Source organism: Dipteris shenzhenensis, chromosome 2 (genome assembly GCF_047967505.1).
Source record: "Dipteris shenzhenensis isolate YYH24624 ecotype China chromosome 2, Dip_SZ_1.0, whole genome shotgun sequence".
Classification (NCBI taxonomy): domain Eukaryota; kingdom Viridiplantae; phylum Streptophyta; class Polypodiopsida; order Gleicheniales; family Dipteridaceae; genus Dipteris; species Dipteris shenzhenensis.
Window position 1 is genome coordinate 66,666,552 of NC_141597.1, and position 13,508 is coordinate 66,680,059.

The 13,508-nt window shown below is 41.1% G+C and overlaps 2 pseudogenes; both read right to left on the reverse strand.

The window, feature by feature from the left end:
• Positions 1–8,426: 8,426 nt before the first annotated feature.
• Positions 8,427–9,629, reverse strand: LOC147905205 (uncharacterized; annotated as a pseudogene).
• Positions 9,630–12,211: 2,582 nt separating this feature from the next.
• On the reverse strand, positions 12,212–12,794 carry LOC147905206 (uncharacterized; annotated as a pseudogene).
• Positions 12,795–13,508: the final 714 nt, after the last annotated feature.

The window sequence follows — 13,508 nt, forward strand, 5'->3', positions numbered from 1 at the left end:
TTCTTCTATTACAAGCATTGTTTTTTCCTATAGTTTTTCCTTTGTTTTGATTTCTATTTTAATGTCATAGAATACCCGGGGACTATGCTATATCTTGATCCCCATAGGTGTGTGTAAATAGTGGGAAGGGACCTTAAGACTGTTAAGAGGTTTTTTTTCCCCTGACTATGTATATAAATGTGTCACAACCATTTGTTTTTATTTTATTTTATTTTTTAATAAACACCTCATATATGACAATCTACAAGAGAATGGTGTGCATCGCATGTGATCTTCAAGATATATCTACTCGTTGACATAGATACGAGCAAGGCCAACTCAAGGAACAAGTCACTGGGCAAACAAAACGTATAATATGCTACATTTCTAAGGTCAAACCAATCATATACTACATAATTTCATGCAAAACATATAGAAAAGAAAAAAATAATGGCTCTATGTATAGCGAGAATAGGTTAAATGGACACAAGATTAAGATTACAAGTTACAAATACCACACACTAAATCACTTAGAAATTGACAAATATGGTTATACATGGTGTAGAATTAGGTCTAATTCTTCAAATCAAAGGTCAATGAATCAAATATTGGCCAAAGATATCAATTCCAAAGCACGTACAAATAGGTTGAAGAATAATGTTCATGATATTTGAAGAAATAAAAGAATCGTGCTTAACATTTTTAATATATAACTTTAGGTTTAAGTTGCATTAGTTTGCATATTTTGTATTCAATGTGTTAACGTGAGTAATTGGAAAATTCTCACTTGAAATGTTCCGCCTATTTTCACAAGTGGAATATAACTCTATCAAAACAATGTTGCAAGCCACCATCATGCTTCAACTTAATGTCATGAAAATTTTCAAGGCTCAAATAAGCACAAATAAGCACAAGAAAGATCAAGAAGCCCAAGAAAGCTCAAGCACCAATACTGAAGAAGCATTTTAAAGTCAAATGCAATCATGACTACTCCAAGACAAAAATATTCATAGTCTTAAACCAAAGAAATTCTTGTGAGAATAATCCAACTATCAAGGTCATGCTTTTGATTCCATTCATATAGGCTTATTTCTATTGTAAGATGTAGGTTAAGAATACAACTTCTAATAACAAGAGACATCAATGCTATAATGCCAACACCAAACACACCACCAACACTTGAAGACCAAGACAACCACCATCTATAGATCCTTGATAACACTTCAATGAACCCAAGAACGTGTGCGAAATAGGAACAATAAGCTTAAAAATATTGCAAAAGTGATGGATGGAGTGCTCATGTTGTTTGAACCAACTTTTTAATCTTTTTATAATGTGGGTCCCATAATCAAGCCGAGTCGAGAATGTTCCAATAACTCAATTAAATATAATTGAGTTAAACCGAGGCAACGATACTTCCAATTTGTATATGGACATTCTGGTTTTAATGTCGATTAATTCCAGGTTGAGCGTTCAGACCGCCTATATAAGTGAAAATCCTCTCATTTGTAAGTGAGTCCTATGTGAGACTATGAGCATGCCAAGTGTCCTATATTTGCTACAATCATCTCAATGTTAGAAATTTGATTCTATTTTGATGAGATTATTATATATCTTGTGCTCTTCATTTCTATTATTAATTTGTTAATGTTTTATTAGCATTTTAACTTAATTAAACATTTTAACCAAATGTTTAAGTAAGTTTCTTAAATGTCAGTAGATTTAGCCTGATAGAGTTTTTCAAATCTTACCAAAATTCATAGGCTTAGCTCTTTGAGAAGAGTCCACCTTTATGCAATTCAAATTAGCAAAACTCTACTTTTTGAGTTCAGAGCTCATAGGTGAGATTCCACTCAGAAGAGGAGGAATGCTTGCTTAGTTATCATATTTAGGCTTTCACATATTCATATTGGTGGTTTGGGTAGCTTAGGTTGATAGCCTAACGATCTAGATTAGCTTGTCTGTACACAATTTGTACTCACATGACATCAACACTGGCGAATTAACCACACGTTACATTGTGTTATGGTTATTGCTCCTTGAGTGTGATCTTTTGATACGTATACCACTACTTCCATGTACTAGTGGAGCGGGTTAGTTACATCCTTGGATGATATATTTTATGTTATCATAGCTCTCACTACATGACATACATCGATATGTTATGCCTAAACTTTGCATGACCACCAACTCCCAAAAACAACTCCTTGTCTTGCAATTAATAGACTATGCTCTATTATATTCACTCCTGCAAGTCTCACACTAGAGATATCATGGACCTCAAAGAGTACCCCGTGCCTTATTTCTTCATCTTGCAAGCCACATACTCTTTTCTTCTACAGTAAATAGCCATCCATCATCATTTGAGTGAAGTACCTTATTCTTGGGAGTTAAATGGTAAAAAAATGCCTTATTCTTGGGAGTTAATAGTTAAAAGTTAAACACTTGCCAAGTCTATGAACCCTATTAGTTATGTGGTAAAAAAATACCTTATTCTTGGGAGTTAATAGTTAAAAGTTAAACACTTGCCAGGTCTATGAACCCTATTAGTTATGTGGTAAAATTCTTCCCCTTGAATTCCACTTGTATAACCCTTGATGCTTTACCTTCTTGTTGGACATCCTCTAATGTTCCTTCCTCAATGGAAACTCTTTCATTTGGATCCCCATAGTCAATTGCTTCCAATCTATTGGAATATGCCTCATCAACATGGCATTTCCCTTTTAAGGATTCAAGCAAGTTGAAAGAGAATAAAATAAAACTCAATTCATTTATCAGGAGCATTCGACTGAGTATATCAACCACAACATTGTACTTTCCTTTTCTATTAGTTGAATTTGTGAAGGAGCTCCACCCATCTAGCTTTACGACCTTGAAGATCTAGTTGGTCATTAAGCCACATAATGCTTTCATGGTCTGACAAGATCAAAAGTTTGGTATCCTATAGATAATGCTTCCATTTCTTCATTGTATGTACTATTGCATACTTAGTCTCATAAACAGAGTAATTTCATTTTACGCCATCTCCTAGGTCAACCATCTTGTAATAAAACTGCACCTACAACCATGTCACTAGCATCAATCTCAACCAAGAATGGTGTATTGGGATCCCAAATTAATAATACTCAAACGGTATCAATATAGTATCGTTAAGTTTTTCAAAAATATTATTTTGCTCTCTTTCTGTTAAAAGTTTTTTTCTTTCCCTTTAAGAGAGACCTTCATTGGAATAGCTATCTTGGCATAACCACGAATGAGTCTACAATATAAAGGATAAGAAGATACATACTTAAAACATGACTCTCTCTCTCCTCTTCTTCCTATTGCCCACAACTGTGCACGCACACACACACACACACATAGAGAGAAATCTGGTGTTCTCTTTCTGTTGCTGCTACTGCTGTGTCGCTGTTTACAAGCTGGTATCAAAGCCTGTGTGCTGCTATGCTAGAACTGCATATGCTGCTGCATTGAACCTGCGTGCTGCTGTGTCAAAACTGTGCGTTGCTACGTGTGCCGTGTCAAAACTGGTTAGTGCATGTGGTGTGTCAAAATTGTGTGCTGCAACACAACTGTGCGGGGGTCAGCCAAGTGCAACCAGGTTTAGCTAAGGGCTATTTTACAGGTGTGCAAGTCTAGGTGCAGATTTTAGCAAACAAATCTGTAATTTTGCACAAATTTCAGCAGCAAAATTTGGAAATTTTGACAGTATCAGTCAAATTTCACTTTGTTGGTTGCATTTGCTAAATTTGGGGCTTTTGTGTACAATTTGTTACATTGGCCCAAGGTATAGCTGCAATCAATTTGCAGATCTAAAATTTCTTCAAATTTTCAGTCTTTCACTACAATTTGGTAGTTGCCTTGTATTGGGTCACGTGCATGTGACATTTGGACTTGAATTTGTGAATTTTGAGTTGATTTTTTGACCGTAAGTTATGCCTAGTAGCAATGAAAGTGGCAAACTTTTGCACATCAAGAAACTAGAGGGTGCACATGACTTTGCCAGAAGCAGTGCTATAACGTCTTGCTGCAAAAGAAACATGTTAAATCCATCAAGACAAAGGGAGTAATACCGCCAACCATGGCGAAAAAAAAGAGTGGGAAGATAAGGCTTTGTATGTAGACAGATTGGCCACCTGGCTCATGCCTATCCTCGGAGGACTCAAAGACGGGCAGAGCGTGGGGGGGGGACTGAAGTATAGCAAGAGTTCAAGAGACCAGAGCACGCCACCCAATCACGAGAACAGGAGACGGCCGAGACTCCACCTGAATGGCAGCAAGTTCCCCGCCGCCACCATCCCTCAAAAGGAGGAGAGTCTACTACCCGAGGATGACAAGCCTGCAGCAACAATGGGTTCCCACTAGGAACCGTTTCAGTGTTTTGCAAGATGAGCTAGCAGAGCACTCCATGGAGGAGCTAGCCAGACAATATAGTTTCCATCCTGGCTCCTCCGTTGCCGCTCCCTATCGCCATTTCACCTAGCCCCTCCCGACCGCCTCTCCCCTCCTTTGGCCTCCAACCTCTCACCTCCTCCGGCCTCTTCCTCTGCCCCGCCCTCCTCGCCCTTTGTTGCTCTTCTTACTGTCCTTCCTACCCCTTGAGCTCCCCTCCCTTCTGGCCAAGCCTACTCCTCCTGGCAGCGCCCATCAATCCATCAGAGTGCTTTTTTTGCGAGCAGAGCTGCTCAGATTGGCAAGGCCTCCCCTCCACTGCTTGTTGTGGTGAGTACCTCCTCTTTGGAGGCTATTTCTCTTGGTCTAGTTTCTTTTGACACCACCAGTGAGGAAAGAGTTTTGGATATGAGTTCACAAGGCACTTTGGAGAGCTTGATGACACCAAACATACTACATGTCTTCGGATCCACGTAGCTCTCCTTTACTCTTGTGGAGTAGAAGCAGTTGACTCCATTGTGGCTTTCTCACTCCCACTTTGTGGATACTCACAACTTGACTCGACTCTTGCACAGGCTATGCATTTCTTGCATACGTAAATCATTGAGTTCTCTCACCATCTTGGGAGATTTGGAGTGCACTAATTTGCTTATGCATTTCTTGCATACGCAAATCATTGAGTTCTCTCACCATCTTGGAGATTTGGAGTGCACTAATTTGCTTATACACTTTTGGATCAGGCCAAATTTGCAATTATTCTTAGGACACCTGAGACCGCATAGTGCCATATTGTCATGCATTTGATTGTGGATTCCCAGGTGATCCCGCTGCTATGTATATGTACATGAGGATGAGGAGCTTGGCCAGGGAGTATGCTATTGAGACTTGGAGTTGCTTGAGCCATGCTTTGCGAGCGCGTTTGGCAGGTCTTAGGGGACGGTTGGACTTGGATTATTCCCCATCCAAACCGGTCTCCAAGATTTGTGTCGTCTGCACAGGAGAGTTGCCTTGTTGCAGAGACCGCTGTTTACAGAGAGCGGTTGACCGAGGGCACCCTTTCTTCGACATGTCTAGAGGGTAGACAGTGAGTTTTGAGTCATGTTCGCAAGTCAGTGATAGCTAATATATGCTTGAGGCTATTGGACCACTTTACTAGCTGTGAGTTGCACGATGCCTTGCATGGCGTGGCGCGAGACACTTGCCCAGGTGAGGATGGTTTGTTACCTTCGTTCTTCCTACACCATTGGGATCTTTTGGAGGAGGGGCTTTGGCTTGCCTTCAAAGAGATGATGGACACTGGTGTGATGCCTGAGTCTCTCTCTCTTAGGGGTTGATCTTTCTCATCTCTAAAGATGGAGGAGACCTTGAGTTGATTTGCCAATGGCGGCCTATCACAGTCTTAAACTCGATATACAAAATTCTTCCTAAGACTTTGAGTTTGAGATTGAAGCCCATGCCCGACAGCCTCATTCATCCGACTCAGACAAGATTTGTCAAGGACCGGAGCATCCTTTACAATATTTTTACTTTTTGGGAGAGGCTATTTCACTTGCTCATTTGAGAGAGGAGCTGTTGGTTGTGCTATTGGTGGATTTTGAGAAAGCCTACGATTGTGTGTGGACTGGGATTTCTTAGAGGCCATGATGCTTCAGATGGGCTTCCCTGAGCCTTGGATTAGAGGTCTGGTACACAATATAGATATGCACATAGTCAGGTGTTGTTGGCACGAGAATGAGGGGAGCATTTTCTTATTTCCTGTTCGGTTCGGTAGGGCTGTCCTCTTGCACCTACTCTCTTTCTATTTTTTGTAGAGGCGATGAGTTCCTTTTTTACTGCACAAGACAAGGGATTGCAAGGCCTTTGCCTGCCCTCATGAAGAGGAGTTGCTAGATTCTGAGTTTGTAGATCAACAAGATATTTACATGGCCATTAGGCCAATCTGATTCGGTTTCAACAAACAACTCTTGAGCAGTTCTATGATGCATCTAGTGCCAAGATTAATTGGCACAAAGTCTTGTGGATTTTGGGTCAATGGGGATGAGCTACCTCAATGGTCTCCTAGTATGCAGTTTCAGTGGATACCCCTAGCAGGGTTGCGACTTGACTGCTAAGCAACATATTGCTCCTCTCCTCTTGAGTATCAGGAGGAAGCTTCTTTTTTGGAGCTCGGCGAGGCTTTCTCTTGCAGGCCAAGTTGTGGTGGCAAACCACGTGCTCTTGGCCACTATGTGGTACATCACTTCTATTGAGTGTGAGTGAAAGGTGTGTAGGTGAAAAGCAAAGGGAGAAGTGTGTGTGTGTGCACACGCAAGATAGTGCAAGATAGCGTAGGAAAACAGCCTGCAAAGGAAAGCGTTGGAGAATCGAAAAAGAGAGAGAGAGAAAGAGAGAGAGAGAGAGAGAGAGAGAGGGTGAACACATTGGTTTGGGGCAAATGGGAGTACTCTCAAAGTGAGAGCCCTTGCCCTTTATTGTTTGGGCCTTTTAAAAGATATGTCCGAGAAGGTTCAATGTGAACCTGGTCAAAGTGTAAAAATAAATGTACAATGTACAAAGAGATCATTTAGGCCTTTACAGACCCAACAACCTCCCACTTAAAGGCATAAATGGCGCCTATAATCTAAGTGACTCCCACCATCTGTATGCATAGCTGATGTTGTGCTTTTGGTAAGCCCTTAGTAGGTTTTTGTGATGTATTGACCTTCACCAATGTAATAAGGCCATTCTCAAGCACTTCTCGAATGAAGTAATACCGCATGTCAATATGCTTTGTGCATTCGTGAAACACGGCATTCTTTGCCAAACATATGGCACACTCTGGCTATCACAACCAAGTATAGGTGCCTTGTCAGGCAAACCAAACTTGCTGCATAAGTGTACCAACCACATGGCTTCATTGGAAGCCTCTGTGTGGCTAAAATATATTCAGCCACCATTGTAGTAGACATTGCAACTATTCTCTCTAGTCTAGAGCACCATGAGGCAACACCTCCTGCAAGAGTATATATATACATAGCCACTTGTGGATTTGCGTGCATCCACATCACCAGCCATGTTAGATTCACAAAATCCCTTCAATTCCAATGGGCCCTTACCATAAAAGAGGCATTTGTTTTTAGTCCCTTTCAAGTACCTCATAATGGACTTATACACATCCCAATGCAATCTGCCTAGATCAGACATAAAGCAGCTTACAACTCCCACTACATGGGCTATGTCAGGTCTAGTGGCAACCATAGCATACATAAGTGAACCACAAGCTGATGCATAAGGAATACCTTGCATGTCATTGGCTGCCTGATCAAATTTGGGACAATCTTCCTTAGAGAATTAACATATGGCTATAATGGCACACCAAGAGGCTTTGTATCAGCCATGTTAAACTTGTCCAACACTTTTTCAATGTATTTTTCTTGAGACAAATACAATATGTGCTGGTCTCTTTGCCTTCTAATTCTTACTCAAAGAACATGTTCAGCTGCCCCAAGGTCTTTCATTGAAAATGCAAATTTCAGCTACTGTTTAAGAGCATTTACAGTGCTTCTTTTCTTCGCGGGCTAGCAGCATATCATCTACATAGAGCACAAGAATGATAGGGCTGCCATCCTCATCCATTTTTGTATACAAACAATGATCTGCATAGCTTCTTTTGTAACCATGTTTGAGAATAAAAGCATCAAACTTTTTGTACCATTGTTTAGAAGCTTGTTTCAGCCCATACAAGCTTCCGTTGAGCCTACATAACAAATGTTCCTTTCTAGGAATAACAAAACCCTAGGGCTACTTCATGTAAAGGTCCTCTTGAACATCACCATGCAAGAAAGTTGTATGTATATCCATTTGGTCTAATTCCAAATCAAGGGCAGCTGCTATGGCAAACAACACACACAATGTGGTCATTTTTACTACAGGAGAGAACACTTCTTGAAAGTCTTTGCCCTTTGTTTGAGCATATCCCTTTGCAACCAACCTTGCCTTATACTTGGGTTTAGCATCAACTGTCTTGATTTTATACACCCATTTGTTAGGAATGGCTTTCCTTCCCTTGGGCAATTTCACAAAATCCCAAGTATGATTAGCATGCAAAGCTTTAATCTCTTCCTGCATAGCTCCCACTTCTTACTGTGCCCATATGTTTTTGACAAATGAGGCTCCCCCTCATCTGTCAACATAATATAATTCAAAGAGGGATCATATCTACTCACATTCCGCCTTAGACGAGTAGACCGCTTTACCCAATGATCCACATTATCTAGAAATGGGTCTATATTAGGTGGTACAACAATATCATCAACAATGGGTGGTTGTACATCATTTCTAGCCCTGTTTTCAACATCGTTACGTCGCTGCATATGCCCTTCAGGAGCCTCATTTTGCTATCCAACATCATCTGGCTCAAACAAATGGTTCATCAACATTTTCACTCATGTGGTGCATCATCCTGAGGATCAAAATCAGGCCTAACAGGTGGTTGTACATGCTGAAATTTGACCTTTTTATGGTCATCCTTTGCTCGGGGGGGTCACTATGTATAAACCCTCTATATCACGTGCGTTCAAGGCCTATATTTAAAATCCCTTATCTGTAAATTTTTTCATTAATAAAATGTACCCCTTTTCTATACAAATCTGTAAATTTTTTCCAAAACTATTTTAAATAGTCCCTTATGTATATTTATTTCTGTAAATTTTAGGAATAAAAAATATCCTTCTGTTGAACTCACATGATAAGGTTACATATGATGAGTGACCCCCCCGAGATCCTTTCAGGCACAATTGTTTTTAAGCAACTTTGCCTCATTAAAAACAACATCTCGGTTGCGCACAACTCTTTTGAGCTGAGGTAACCAAATCTTGTAGCCTATTTCACCTTCTTCACCATATCCCATGAAGAGGCCTTTAATGGACTTTGCATCCAACTTACTCCTCAACTCACGTCTTATATGCACAAACGCTTTGCAACCAAAGACACATAAGTGATCATTTGAAGCAGGTTTGCTAGACCAAACCTGCTTCATATGAAGCAGGTTTGCCAGACCAAACCTCTTCAGGGATGTCATCTTTCAAGGAAGGAATGTATTCCTTTGCCTTCGACCCTCTGCATAGGCCCAATAAGCTCTCCCACCATGAAGATTTTTTCGAAGGTTCGGGAATAGGTGGTTGATTGTCCCTGACTTGGTGTGGTGGGGTTGCTTCTATGTGGCGATTGAGCTTCTCAATAAGCTCCTCCAATTGAGCATTAGAAAATGGGCTCTTCATCGAAGCCTTACTAGTCCCAAGAGCCCTCACTAGTACTCTCCCCCTTATCATTCCTTTTCAAAGATGACGAAGGGCTTCCCTCTGCTTCACTTGACGGCCCTCCCAGCCAGGAGTTAAAGCCTAATTTGTGTCCGACCTTCGATCACATATATGTATAGCAGTTTTTAGAGCTTCTCCCCAAAATCCACGAGGGAGACTAGTTGTGGATAGCATACATCTCACCCTCTCACATAGAGTCCTATTATATCTTTCAGCCACACCATTAGAAGAGGGGTTGTATGGAACAGTAAGCTCCCTCTTGATGTCCAAATTTTCAAAAACTTCTTAAATTCAGTACTTTGTGAACTCCCCTCCATTATCCGTAAGCAAGCATTTTAGCTTTTTACCTACTTAGGTGGTCACAAATGCATGGAACTTCTTACACGTAGCAAAGGCTTCATCCTTTGACTTAAGAAAATAAACCCAAATTTTTCTAGAATGATCATCCAAAAAAGAAATAAAGTAGTGTGCACCCCCCATAGATTTGGTAAGCATGCTACAAACATCAGAATGTACAAGATCAAGCACATTAGATTTGTGAAAGACACCGGAGTAATAAGAACTCTTCACTTGCTTACCATATTGACATTCATTACAAAATTCAAGCTTTGTTCCCTTAGCATCAAGCTTATTCAAATTACAAAGCTTAGTAAGGCCTTTTTGGCTCATATGGCCAAGCCTCTTATGCCACAACTCCATGTGTGAGTTAAATTTCAACCAAAGCAATAAATTTTCCCAACAAGGCTTTTCCATGCAAGATTAAAATGTTCCTTTCTTTGTACCTTTCACAATCAACCTTAAGCCTTTGGTCATCTTGCATGATCCTTTCTCAAACAAAACGTTGTAACCATGCATATCCATCTGGCCAACGGAAAGCAAACTTTTCTTGATTTCTGACACATATCTAACATTATACAAGACAAGCCCATTTGTGCCATATATAGAAATATGCACAGTTTCAATACCCTCAATGGAATATGCATGATTGTTTGCAAGGTATACACGACCATGGGCTGCCTGCATCAAAAGTAGAGAAACACTCCTTGATAGGAGTCACACGAAACGAAGCACCGGAATCGACTATCCAAGTCTGGCATAATGCATCATTAACAGTCAATAAAGCATCAATTAGATCACTCTTGGTGATCTGCATATCCTATGTATGAACATTGAGAGAGGCATCAAGCTCATAAGCATCATCAGCTGACAAAGTGGCACATAAGATGTCTTATACATCTGACAACTCCTCAATAATAACACTGAGGCCACATTGGCCTTCTCTTTGTCCCTTGAGCTGTATTCTCCTTCTTCTCTTTTTTATTGTCTCCACCACTAACCATGTCATGTTATTGTGGTAAACCGTCTTGATTCAAAGAAGCACTCGACAAACTTGACACTAAGAAATGGCACAAAGCCATGCTGTGAGAGATGAATTCTCTGAATAAAAATGGCACTTGGGACTTGGTGCAATTACCAAAAGGGTAAAAAGTCTTGCCATGCAAATGGGTTTACAAAATAAAAGTTACTTAAGGATTCTTGCCAAAGTACAAAGCATTTTGGTTGCTAAGGGATACAAGCAAGAACATAGCATCGATTTCGATGAGATTCTTTCCCATAGTTAAAATGACTACTTTGTGAACCATTTTGGACTTGGTTGCAAGTGAAGATATGAAACTCATACAAATGGACGTAAAAACTATGTTTTTACATGGTAATCTACATGAGAACATATATATGTGACAACCAAAGTGTTTTGTTACAACTAGGACTAAGGAAATGGTGTGTAAACTCAAAAAAAGCTTGTATAGTCTAAAATAAGTGCCACGTGAATGGTATCATAAGTTTGATGCATTCATGCAATCTCAAGGTCATGTAAGAAGCCAATAGGATCACTGCTTATACACACGAAGAAGGCAACAAATGGTAGTCTTCTATAGAGTCCAATGGGTGTAGAGAAGAGTGAGTCGGTGAGGAAGTGTGAAGGTTTGAGCAGGTTTGTGCACCAAACACAGAGGAAGAAAGAAAGTCGGCACTCCTTAAGATTTTCAATGTGAGTGTTATGTTTTGCACTCACTACTTTAATTTTATGAAAACTTAGGGTACACGTGTCCGGACGTCCAGCCGCAGACACATGCCAAAGTGAGTGTGAGTGTGTGAGTGTGAGTGTGTGTGTGTGTATATGTACACACACACACACTCACACTCACACACACACACACACTTTATATAGTGTGTGTGTGTGTGTTTATATGTACACACTTTACATATGTGACAAGGGGCTCAACAACACCTTTACCCCCAACCACCTCCCACTTAAAGATCTTGTTGAGCGATCTTGTAGGCATGTGTGTGTGAGAATCATCAAACTCAAACAAATCAAGACAATACATATGAGGGATTTTCTTGTGTTTTGATCTTTTTTTTTTCTTGAAAAGATCCTTCTATTAGTTAACAAACATCCATAGGGCTACAACACCTCCGAAGAGAGGATACAAAATGGGAGACTCTCCCAGCTGAGAAGGGGATACACAAGCGAGGTCAAGTCAGGAGATGGGGGGTGGGAATAGCAACACTGGTGGTCGGTAATGCCATCAAGGGACCCCTCGCTCGATAGAGAAAAAGGGGCCCGAACTCTAGAGTCGAAGGAAGGCCTGCCGGCGCTTCTTCATACAATCCGAACCACCCTGCATCTGGTCAAACTGGCCTCGAAGGGTATATACAAGCTCTAGCCAGAGGTCACCCACTGTCTCAGCTGGAGGAACTGCTCTGGCCTCAAAGATGCGGAAGCAGCAGCCCGGCCATATGAACCACAGTGTCAGATAGCTGAGAACTGTCTACCTCTTATCTCCAGTCCTGAAGAGTCACCTCCAAGGCTGGTCGTAACCGAGGTCGACCATCCTGAATCTCAATCATCAAGCTGACTGACTCTATCTCATACTGAACTGCTAGGCCTGTGAGGATGTACCAAGTTGCGGAGCCCCACGTAAACTGGCTGGCTGTACTAACTGTGGGGAGCAAACGGAGGACTCGCAACCAGATCTGCTGTGCCATGGGGCAGTCCCTGATAAGAAACTGAATGAGACCGCCACTAAGTCTAGGGCTACATGAGATTAGTGTAACAATCATGGAGGATTGAACCATACAGAAAATCCATAACAGGGAGACAACAACGTAGGCAACACTCAACAATGTATTCCAATGCTTGATAAACAATACAATGATAGACCTCTTATATAGAGAGTCTCAAGGCATAAGCCTACTGTGTGGCATCCTCTGATCCACATCCATCTTGTGGTGACCAATGTCCCACATCCATTCATGTAGTCCACATCCTTTTGTGTGGCTACCAACACAATATCCCAACAATTGGACATTGCACATTTCAACACCCCTCCTCAATGTACAATCATATGTGACCATCGCCCAATGATTTGGCATTGCCAAACTCACTCTCTCAACACTCCCCCTCAATGACAAATTTGGAGTGTACAACCACGTGCGTGTGCATGTGTCTACCAATCTAGACACCTAACATCCACTTTACACACCATGCTGTGCGAGCGGGACACCCAAGTGCTTTTTAGACACCCCATGTGTCAAGGAGAAGGAACAACCCAAGTAGTGCATCATCAATGTACACTACTCCTGCACACCACAATCAAATATCTTTTAGAGCACTCGTGGGCTCGGGCAGAGGACCCTCATAAACATGGGTGAGAGAAAATTACATCCATTTTATGCCAATGCAAGGGCAGGGCACCCACAGTAATCTCAGTCATAGTACAACATATCCATGATTTGCCATACAAGACAATGCTGCGCCAATTTTTCAAGGTGTAA